Raw genomic sequence first — 12,001 nt, forward strand, 5'->3', positions numbered from 1 at the left:
GATACAGCGTTTTGTAGAGTTTTTAACGCTGGTCATCCTACAACTAGCCGGCTATCAAAATAACGCGTTAAAAACTCAAAACGCTATATCAAAGTTCCTAGCCTGACCATGGAGGTAGAACTTTTTTCTACCTCCATGGCCTGACTAATCGCGCTCGCCTCGAAGTTGCCCCCCCCCCTTGGGGTGGGGGTCATTAACCTCCTGCCGAGAGCTCGTGTAACACAGGCTATCAAAATTCCCACCCGCCCGTAGCCTGCAAAGGAGGCTTGTAATTGGTAGTCTATGGTGGCTAGAAACTCACATAGTCAATTATATTCCTGTTAGTCTGATGGAGACTGAACAGGAAGTGCGAGAAACCTCTCCTACATATCTGCTTGGGGATTAATGGCGGGACGTGTCATGAGAAAGTACTTCAATGAGAAAAGAATTCGGTATTTTAAAAGTTTCATTCTTTCACAAGAAACGATAATTGCGTTTATATCATGGTCTTGAGGTAAACATACCAATTGCTTTACTACGATATTCAACGTTGAAGTTGGTCGCATAAGCTCTTTCATTGTTCGTCCCGATAATGATGGATGAGCTGAGTTTGCCTGTACCAATGAATACTAGCATCACGCCTCTTTGAGAGGTTGCACCTCCCAAAATCACTCATGCAGGGGATCACAATTTCCGTCATTGATTACAACCAAGGAGGTAGACGTAGTTCAGCGCTGTGTCCCTGCCTGAATCGAGGCCACAATGTTCAAGTTGAACCAGAACGACGGTGTGTATCGGACTGGAATAGCGTACGGGAACGAAAAACGCATAGCAGTTCTGCGCTGCTACCTCCGCTTCAATGGATGTACTCTGCGTACGGCCCGAGAGAACACTTGTTCTGAATGCTACGTCAGGTCAGTTGTTTCGCGTTTTGTTGAGACCGGGGAATTAGGACACCGACAAGGACACGGCGATGGAGGGCGGCGCGCCCCAGAACATGTCAGGGTGTACCTGGAGGCGTTGGTGACAGTGAACCCAGCCCTCTACATCAGGGAACTACGTCAACTTTTGCAAGACGACCTAGAATTAGCAGAGGTGGACACTCCCAGCGAATCCACAATATGTAGATGGTTAACCGAAGATCGGCTAACCTTGAAAGTAGCAGCGCGGATTCCACTTGAAAGGTACACCCAATTGAACATGCAGAGGCGGCAGGAATATCTGGCATGGCGCCGACACGTGGACCCGGAGCAGATCTACTTCGCAGACGAAACTGGATTCAATTTCCATGTTGACCAGCGGATTAGGGGGCGAGCACCTCAGGGAAACGTTTATCCCCTTGTGGGGTTTCGCAATCCGGGCCAAAAATGGTCTGCTCTTGCTACCGTGGGTTGGGACGGACTAGTAAATGTACTCCCAATCCACGGTAACTTTAATCGGGACGTGTGTAATAACTGCTTCGCAAACTACATGGCCCATTTCATGCAGAGAGGAAGCTACCTTGTGATGGACAATGCTAGTATACACAATGAGGGTGACTTGCGGGCTATTTTTGCGCCACTTGGAATTACGCTAGTGAAGCTGCCGCCGTACAGATGGTGTTTGGACTAGTAAAAGCTAGGCTGAGGCGCACACCCAACGCCGTCGCTGACAACGCTCCTTTGAGTATCATGGACGCCTTCCTGTCGGTAACAGAGTTTACGATAAGGAACTTTTACAGGCGCTGTTGGCGAGAAGATGAAGGGCATGGACATTAAGTAATGACATTAATGTGGCTTGTTGCAGAGAATGCAGTTACTTTAGAATCTATTAAATCGGAGACTTTTATTTGATATTGTTTTGCGACGAAGTAAAAAGTAGCTAGGAGTTAACATGCAGGCCATTTAGGGTATATATATATTGGTTTTGTACATGTCCTGAAGTGGGAAAATAGCCTGGAATCCATCCGCTTTGCCTTCAAGGCAAATTTTCTTCGTCTAGAAGCCGTACATGTACATATACAATATGAAATTGGGAAATCGCCATTCCGCCATTCAAACAAACGCGGTTTCACTTCCCTAATCTCATGACTAACAATCAGGTAAAAGATCTAAAGCATGACAGAACAGAACGAAATAGAAAACACGATTTTCGCCTATCTTGGACGGTGGGCGGCACGAATGGATTAGTGTAACATGAAGACCGTACTCTCCAAGCAGAGGTTTGGGTTTTGGGGGCCCAACGTTTGGTGGGGAAAAAAATTCAGTGCAAAAGAGAAACCCCGATAAAAAAGCCTAAAAACACGCTAAAAATACCCCCAAAACCCAAACCTCTGCTTGGAGAGTATGAAGACCGCACGTTATACGCATTATCGCTTTTGTCTAGATCTACTAGCCTGTTTCCAGCATGTTCTGCTAGCCTCCTGTGTATGAGTGAGGAGTTTCAGTCTTTTTGGGGGTTTGGGAGTGGGTGCTAAAAAAGCAATGAACTAACCCCAGACCGATTTCAAGAGAAGAAGAGTCAGAAAATGTAAAAAAAAAAAACTTCCCATCGAAACTCTGCTTGGAGAGTATGGTACGTCGGACGAGCTTCAATTTTATGTATGGCAGGGTCACAACTGTCATTTTACTCAAGTTCTAGTGCGAAAACTTCCTGCAATGTACAATAAAGGTATTCATATTTCATTGTCATCGGTTTCCTTGTGTTGAGATGAAGTTGTCTGTTACGTTACCTTCTACGAAGTCGTGCTAGATGATTACTTTCACTAACACAAGGTACGTCAAGGCTTAACCGTTACTAATTGTTTGTTTATATTCCACAGCATGTGAGATATCATTCAATAAAAGTGATATTTCAGTACGCAGAAAAAGCAAGGAGTCTGTTACGGCATGGATCAGAAACGGCTGATTGTCTCTAACTCTTCACATCGTTTCGTATGTCATTTTCAGCTTACAAACAGGAATGTCCGAAACACTATAATAGGTCTATCGTACGTACAATTTTACAACACACACACAAAGAAGGAAATGCACCTACCTCAGAGGTCAGAGGTCATCAGGGGTTACAGGTAGCCTAATTTTATTTGTAAGAAAATTTTACAGTTAATCCACTAAAATCCGACTCTTTCACGACCAATCCTTTTTCCTCGTTTTACCTAAACTAGTGCGTACACACTTAAGAATTAATTGCTTGGGTTATTTTTTACACTTGCTTGTTTGAATTGTTATATTTGTTAGCCTGTTATTCCCATTATTGTCCTGGATTATTGTGGGGAGGGCATGCTCCCTTACGACCTCTGATCTCCCAACATTTCTACTGAATTCGAATATAATTAGCTAGGATTGTGTAGATTTTAGCCCTGACAAGTTTTGTGCAAATATCAGTGTTAATTTGTAGAATATAATAATTTACTCCTAGCTTGTGCAATGTTTTATTGTAATATGACGATTAAGTGCAATATGTAATAGTCTAGGTGCTATGTTGTAATAGTCAAAGCAAGGTAAAGTTCCAGTGATTTGATTTGAAATTTATTCGTGCAGTGTCTAGTACTGATGTTGATTTTTATTTTGGATTTACATGTAAGTTAAGTATAGCGTGTACTATTCCTAACTTAAGTATACCGGANGACGCTTGGGTGGGTCGTCACAACCAGATGTGGGTTGCCCATTGTTTATGACTATTGTATGGCCGCTGATTTTAAATGTGTTTGCAGTGAAAAGATATGGTTGTGTCTATAAGTTGTATTTCACTGGAGGGACATTTGGAATAGAAATTATGTCGCAGTAGGGACATTTCGAAAGAATGACGTTCTAGGACGCGAAAGTCGAAAGCGGATTGTGCTCGCGGTGTCCCCCCTGGCAGATCACTATAATTACAAAAGGTTGGTGTCTATTTTCTCGCTAATATATCACCGAAAATGACGGGAAAAAAGCCGCCACCAACATTGTATGGTGGCATTACATACCACAAGTTAAGTTGATTTGTACAGACACCTGATCTCAAGGTGCTATTAGCTGACGAAAATGATTGCCTGTGACGTCAGTAGTTTATGCGATCCATGAAAGTCAAACAGGTCAATTGTACTGACTGCTAACATGTCTCCTGCATGGCTGTGTTTTTCTCTCACAGAAGACGACCCGAGGTTCCAGTGGGTTCCACCTGCAAGGAAGAGGCAGAGGCGGCGATAGGAGTGCCAGCAGTGTTGCTTTTAGAATCTGTATAGCTGGTATAACCGCCTTTCGGTAAGTGTTTTTGTGTTTGTATACCACTGTCCCACTTGGAGGGGGGGGGATTCGCCTTTCGGAGTAACACCAGCTTGAGGTTTTGATGTAGGTAAGTATTTTTGCATGTGAAAAATACAAGTGTAACTGAGTGATTGAGTGTGTGAGTGTGAGTGAGTGAGTGTTCAATACCACTGTCCCACTTGGAGGGGGCGGGGGGTGGGATTGCACTTTAAAAACCTTGGCTGATAATGTCAAGGCATCCACTGCTAACGACCGGTGACTTGCACGCAGCGGAGAAGTGTGTAAGATACATCATCGACAACGCGGTACCAAAAGTCAATGACTGTCCGATTTCAAAGACGCAACAGTGCAAACTCCTACACTGCAAGCACTGATATAAAGCGGGAGATGGTACCCGCGTAAGGAGGCAGTTGGATGCGTCTAAGCCAAGCTCGAAGCAGTGTCAAAAGTCAAACACGAGCGTGGTCATCTTGACTCAGTCGCTCACAGAAATTCAGATACATAAATATAATGGCTTAACGTTTTTTTAGCATCTTAAACATGATTTTTTTTGTATTTTTTTATATTTCAGAGATCACCAGGGAGTTCTACCAGCGACTGGTCAGGGAGGAGGTAGATCTGGAGTTCTGGCAGCGCCAGGACTGCAGGACCCCACCAGTGCCAATGGAAGTAGGCGACCCCAGTACCAAGCTCCCGAGTCTTCCACCCGGTGAGAGTACCCGTCTGTCCGACCGGCCAGACGGCAGCTCGCTCGCCGAAGACTGGAGCCCATCGTAGGCCCCCCACCCCCCCGCGAACTGCGGCAGACTAGTCCAGTACTTGGATCGAGAGTTCAGTCTGGTCGGTCTACAATCTGTTCGGACCAACAACGACGTGGAGGGCTGGCACACCAGGCTGAACTTGAAGGCAAAGAAAGCCGCCTTACCCCTGTACCTCCTCATCGACCTCCTGCACCGCGAGGGCCTACTCGTACGGGTGCAGACGCGTCAGGTGTGCGAGGGCCAGCTCCGCCGGTACCAGCGGACAGCCTACAAGAACCTCCAGGGACGGCTGTTCGAAGCTTGGCGTAAGTTCGGAGATGGAGAGAAGACAGCCAAGGACCGGCTTGTCACATGCACCAGTATCTACGGCCCGGTTGTCAACTACGTGAAAGAGAATAACCGGTGAAATGTATGAGGCATTGACCTGGGTATTGCAAATAACTTGTACTTTTTCCCATTTTTTTTTGTATTTTCCACGTATCTTTTATTGTGATGCAATGTACTTTGCATTTTCAAGACTTTGAACTGAACCGTTTGGACACCGTTTGAATTATAAGTAACTTTCGTATATTGAACATTTGTATTTTTTGATTGCATTTATATTTTTTGTATTCAATTGCAATTGTAATTGCAATAATTATTGTAAATAACGTTTGTACTTTTTGTATTTTGTACATTTAAGTATTTGAGAGAGTTTGACTTGTACATAACTTTTTAAGGGTGTCAAATGTTAAGTATGCTGTAATTTCACACGATCATAATTTCACAAGCTTGAACTGCAAACCACTTCCTTGTTCCAATTGTTATTTTACGTTTGAATTGTAAATAAATAAAATACAGTTGGTTGGTGTAAGTTTGGTGTGAGCTGGTTGATGTATGTTAGTTAGTTACTAACGGTTGTTTGATCGTGTTAATTAAGTTATAGCGTACTGTAATACACCCTCGACCACTGCAGGACACTACCCCACAGCTGCATACCTTGATGTACGAGTCATATACGGTAAAACATTCCCATCACAGAAATATCTGGCCAGGCACAAGAGATGGCACTATGGAAAGTACAGATGTACACACTGTGATAGCACTTTCCACGACGATGCCAGTAGAAATATACATATTAAATTCATTCATGACGGGAAGCTAATGAAATGTAATAAGTGTGATAAAAAGTTTTTTGTAAAGATGGATTCACAAGCAGCAGACGGGAGACCATCCTGCAACCAGCAGATGAAAACCAGACAAAGAAACTGACTCCAGGACTTCCCTGAACCATCCGTGTACATAACCCCTTCTGCGTTCCGTCTCATCAGAAAGAAACCTGTTGATATCGACGGGAAAGAGAAACTGACTTCATATTTTGAAGAGTTACCTATTTGGTTGTTTGGTCACGTTTTCCTTCTAGAGAATTTGTAACATTCAACTATCATTCATTTGATGGCTTCCCCCTGTGAAAGCTAGCGGCAGCTCTAGGCAAAGGCCCGGGCAGAGCCTGTAATTTTTCATGTGCCACGAGCGGTAAGAGCTAAGCTGTAGCGGTAAACCGGCAGGGACAAAACTAGTTCACCTCAAGGTTAGTAAGCAGCCGCAGTAGCACTGACATACATACACATAGCTTGACGTAACATGTACGGACATGTCACACCGATAATAACATCACTTAGTAAACTTTCACTACAGGCACAAGGAAGGGAAAAACTGAAGGGGAAGCAAGATACCTACCACACGGTGGAAGAACTGATAGAGAAAAGAGTTAACAACAGTCAGACTGAGTACCTTGTGCACTGGGCAGGGTACGATGTATCTGACAGCTCATGAGAACCGGGACACTACATGTACATCTCACAGGCAATGAGGGACCAGTTTGAAGAACAGTATACAAGATGATAAAACTTGAACCAATGTTGTCGTCTGTCATCGTAGACAGTTTAACTTTGGATATGTTAACTAAACTTGGACTTAATAATTACTAAATCTTCTGAAAAGGCAAAGCAAAAAAGATTGATACTTGTACATGTACTATTATATAATTTCTATGCCGTAGGGAAGCTGGCATGACAAAACACACATGTGTGCATTGCTCTCGGTAAACTTTTCACCTTTTTAGCCACAGATTAAGATGAAAGTAGGAATGGGGTTGGAGAAAAGCTTGCTTCTGATAATATTTAGTTCCAATTGAATCTTCAGGGCACTTTAAGTCATGTTCAACATGATATTCATCAGTTCTTATTAAGCTATGGAAGGAGCAATTTATATGGGTTGGTTTGAAATGCTCAATTGGACAATAATGTTTCAAGTTTTAGCATTACCATAACATTAACTTTTATGTCTTTAATTTCAGATGATCCTGTGGCAGACCAGGTGAAGATTTCTATTTAATTACAGTATAGTTGAATTAGTCAGGATTCATTTGTTGTTTGGCACAAACAGGTTAACTCTAAAGAAAGGACTGCCTTGTTGCTGACAGTCTGAACTGTGTTGTATCTTCACAGGTTTACCCAGGTTGAGATTTTCCAGAAGATGCCTTCAGACCCAGACAGTATTACTCTGGACTGTTCTGGCGTACAGCTGACAGTATCCTGGCTAACTCTAATGTCCTACTGTTGGTGAGAATTTGTATTTTGTCAGACAATAAGATGATACAGTATAAGTATCGACAGTAATCTTGGCACGGTCATTCAATCTTTGAGACGAGAGACTGTGTACAACATGTTTGCCTGGTTGAAGAAGCCTCCCACCACGCCGGGACTGCCAAGCCTCATGGACACCAAAAACCCCGAGGCAACGGCAGCGGCTAACAGGGAGGTGGAGAGGGTGATCGCCGAGTCAGCAAGCCGCAAGAAAAAGCGTGACACGTACGGCCACCACAGCCCAGAGATGAGAGCCAAGATCGCCAGAATGTGCGTCGAGGTCGGCACATCAAAGGTGGCAAGACGGCTGTCATTAGAAGTCATTATTGTATCTGAGTAGTTTTGTTTTCAAATAATATGACATGTCTGACGAGGAGTCGGAGACAGACGACAAGGACACCTGGATGATTCGCAGCCCGACATGGAGGAGCAAGAGGCTCAATGAGATCTTGCTCCTCTGTGACACAGAACTGGACAAGAAACCGGGCAGAAACAAGAAAAGAACCAGGCGTGTGCGCAGTAACGAACCGTGCACAAGGTCTCCACCAGACGTGAGGAAGGTGTACCTGAAGACCGATGAGGAGACTGAAGAGGTGCAAGAGCAAGGAACTGAAGTGGAGCACCAGGAATAGACCGAGGGGACAGACAAGGACTTGGGGGGGTCGAGAGTGAAAGGGAGGAAGAGAGTCAAAGTGAGGACAGTTCAGACACTGAAAGTGAAGCTGCTGCTACAGATAGTGAAGATAAAGATAGTGGAGATGAAGGTAGTGGAGATGAAGGTAGTGGAGATGATGGTAATGGAGCAGAGGGGTGTGAGGAAAGAAAGAAGTGTAAAAGGCAGAGGAAGAGAGGGACAGGTGAGGGAGAAGGTAGCCAGGTAGAGTTTGTGGCTAAGAAAAAGAGGGTACAATAGAGTAGGAGATAACGAATGTACAAGTACCTGACTGAACTACTTTTTTTGTGTGTGTACAAGTACCTGACTGAACTACTTTGTTTTTTTGGATGTTTTTGTGTACAAGTACCTGACTGAACTACTTTGTTTTTTCGGATGTATTTGTGTACTAGTACCTGACTGAACTCAGATCAGGAAGAGGGCAACCATCTTTTTTAATATGGGGACTGGAAGGATATGAAATCGGTAACAAATCCTACTTAAACCAAACCATCCAGTGCTCCTTTTGTATTTTTAAGCTAGATGACTCCTCATAGAGTCGTAATGTGGTTTCATTTTATTGTCAAATGATTTTAATGCTCAAAATCCCCACTTTGTTCAGCATCTCGGTAAGTGGGAGGAGGGGGGTGCCACTTCTTCCGACCTCTGACGTCGCTGCACTTACTTCAGTTTAGAAACAAGTTGGTACATCACAGCCTATCCTAGCTTTGTTTTTAGATTATGCAAGTTAGATGATTTTGTGTGGGCTCTGTGATTGTGATCAACAACTTTTTGTTACTACCTAAGCGCCGGGTCAGCTACCGTCAATCTTTACTGTTTATGTAGAGTTGCCTGTTGGCAAACAGTACAATACTATATGCATTATTTTGTATTCCCAGATAGCTAGCTCCAAGTTTTCTTGTGAACATGTACATGGATATAAGCTGTATCACTGTGTACTACTCAGTTAAGAAACACTACTGATAACGGCCTGAAACGAAAATGCATTTCTGTCGGCGACATTAAAGTCGGCACGGTAATATCAATCATTTTTTGTTATTCTAACATCTTTTGTCAGACAATAACATGATACAGTGTAAGTATCGACAGTATTCTTGGCATGGTCATTCAATCTTTGAGACGAGAGAGACTGTGCACAACATGTTCGCATGGTTGAAGAAAGCAAATCCGTCACTGAAGCCTTCCACCATGTACCACGCCGGGACTGCCAAACCCCATGGACACCAAAAACCCCGAGGCAACGGCAGCGGATAACAGGGAGGTGGAGAGGGTGATCGCCGAGTCAGCAAGCCGCAAGAGAAAGCGCGACACGTACGGCCACTACAGCCCGGAGATACATTTTATACTAATGAAAAATTAGCATCTATTCTCACTACCCCTGATAAAATAGAGATGTATATTGGTTGCCTGGAGACCTCGAAGGCTCACGGTTATGACAACATTGACAATCGCTTTTTGAAAATTGTTACTCCTTTTATATCGGATAAGTCAGCTTATGTCTCTGTCTCACGGATCTATCTTCACAGATATTTAAAAAAGAGCAAATGCAATCCCTTTTTTTTTAAGAAAGGCGATAGCAAAATTATAATCCAGTGTCGTTGTTACCTGCCTTGTCTAAGATTCTTGAGAAAATTGTGTACAAACATTTTCAATCACCTTGTATGTAATGAGCTCTTATACGCATTTCAGTCAGGTTTTGTTGAAAACGACTCTACCGTTTGTCAACTTGTGTATATATGTAAACTTATTTTAGATGCATTTGAAAAGGGTAAAGAAGTTCGCTCATTTTTTTAATTTCTCTCGAGCATTCGACAAGGTATGGCACGCCGGCTTGATATTTAAACTTCAACAATATGGAATTGAAGGACCCCTACTGAATTGGTTATCTAATTATTTATAAGATCGTTTTCAAAGAGTTGTTTTTGATGGTCAAGCCTCTCGAGCTCCGTGATATAGCAAAGGAAATCAGTCACCAGTTTGATTTTAATTCTTTATCTGACACTGCAAATTTTCATCTTGTCCTTAGAGGCTCACTTTACTATCTGCTGAGCAAAATGCCAAAATCATGCTACTAACACAAACATACATGACTCAGCGCTTCTAGCTCTTTTGGACTGAGTTTGTCAGTGGAAAGATATACAAGTCAATTGCCTCGTGTCACACAAATATTCACTTGTTATTTCTAATTAGTACTTGGGGTACCCTCTAACAGCATGACCTATTAGTACCCTCCATCAGCATGATGGCCACAGAAGGTCAACTCATGTTCATAGTGAAAGCAACTGCTGCCTGGCTGAAGGCTCTCGCCACAGAGGATCATGTACGGTACAACGCCATCATGTTGAAGGTCAGACATGAAAGGAAAGTTTGGCAGGTTAAGTACAAGGAGAGACATGCAAGTCAGCAAGCTGAAAACGAGCCAAAGCTGCAATACAGGGCTAAAGAACATGTACAAAAACTAAAGAAGAAAAACAAAAAATAGCAAGAAGCAGACAAGAACCTCATCAAAGAGTTTGGTGGCCCAGTAGAAACAGCTGAGGACTGTGACAGTTTCCTTGCAAAACTGCTTGGACGGAGTAAGACACAACAAAAGAAGCATCGGCGGAGGTAGGACGACGGGGTCCTGGACCCACCACGTAGGCGCTATGTCGTCATGGCAAGGGAGATCATGCCAAAATGCGTCCAGAAGCTGGTGCGGCGAAGGTTCCCAAATCAAAGAGGGAAACCTTATACATGTACAGGGGACACCAGTGGTGGTAAACGGACGGCGATTGGAGACTGCAACCGAAACAAACGGCTCTGCAGCAAGAACACTCTGCTAGGTGAGTTCATCGAACACATACACATAGCTTGAGGTAACATGAACGGACATGTCACCATGTCACACCGATAATAACATCACTTAGTAAACTTTCACTACAGGCCGTTTTCCTCAAAACCTCCTTCCAAGGCTCATATTTTTCCCTACCTATCATTTAACCTAACTATTATTCATTACTGTACTTACTTGTCGTTCTACTCGTATGTTTATAGTACAATGTTATGGTGAAATGTCCTAAATCTGCTAGTGATAGGGGTGGGACTTTACTCCCTCTCCAGGAAACTGTTCAATCTTGTACAGAAGGCTGGACCTGCGAATATCGACTCCTCATGGCCCCAAGTATTGATGCTGGTATTTAGTTAACCCCTAGTTTAATGAACCTGCTGAGCTTCCAAAAGCATCAGAAGAGTGAGTCCGGCCGCCGGACAGTCCAACTTTCGGGGAGACAACACCTGGCGGGGCCCAGACAACTCCATGAGCCCGGTCGCCGGACAGTCCAACTCAGGAGACAACTGGCGGGGAGACAACACCTGGTCTGGAGCATCCCCGGGTGCCGGTCCTTCGAATGGAGAGAGGACAGGTGAGATGATTTGTGCATTTTTCCCCTAAAGCCATTTCTTACAGACTGTGACATGTACAAGATGCATGATCATGTTCAGTAAATCTGACATTAAAGAGTCCCCTATTTTGTTGTAAATAATAGATCAAACACATCCTTCCACCTTCTTATTCTTTGTCATCTTGCTAAGTCATGATGTCGTAAAACATTATTATATTCTGTTAAAATTTAGTCTAAATTCACAGTATGTGTTTCGTGGTCTGATCAGACATCCTATTTCTAATATCTACTACAATATTACGTTTCTGTACCTGCAGTTCGTGTTGGGGCCGAGCATCGGCAGGTCTATGTCTCACCT

At 43.5% G+C, this 12,001-nt stretch overlaps 1 pseudogene; it reads left to right on the forward strand.

The window, feature by feature from the left end:
- The first annotated feature begins 662 nt into the window (after positions 1-662).
- On the forward strand, positions 663-2,141 carry LOC109473199 (annotated as a pseudogene).
- The last annotated feature ends 9,860 nt before the right edge of the window (positions 2,142-12,001 follow it).

The sequence above is a fragment of the Branchiostoma belcheri genome, unplaced genomic scaffold (genome assembly GCF_001625305.1).
Source record: "Branchiostoma belcheri isolate BF01 breed outbred unplaced genomic scaffold, Haploidv18h27 scaffold292, whole genome shotgun sequence".
Classification (NCBI taxonomy): domain Eukaryota; kingdom Metazoa; phylum Chordata; class Leptocardii; order Amphioxiformes; family Branchiostomatidae; genus Branchiostoma; species Branchiostoma belcheri.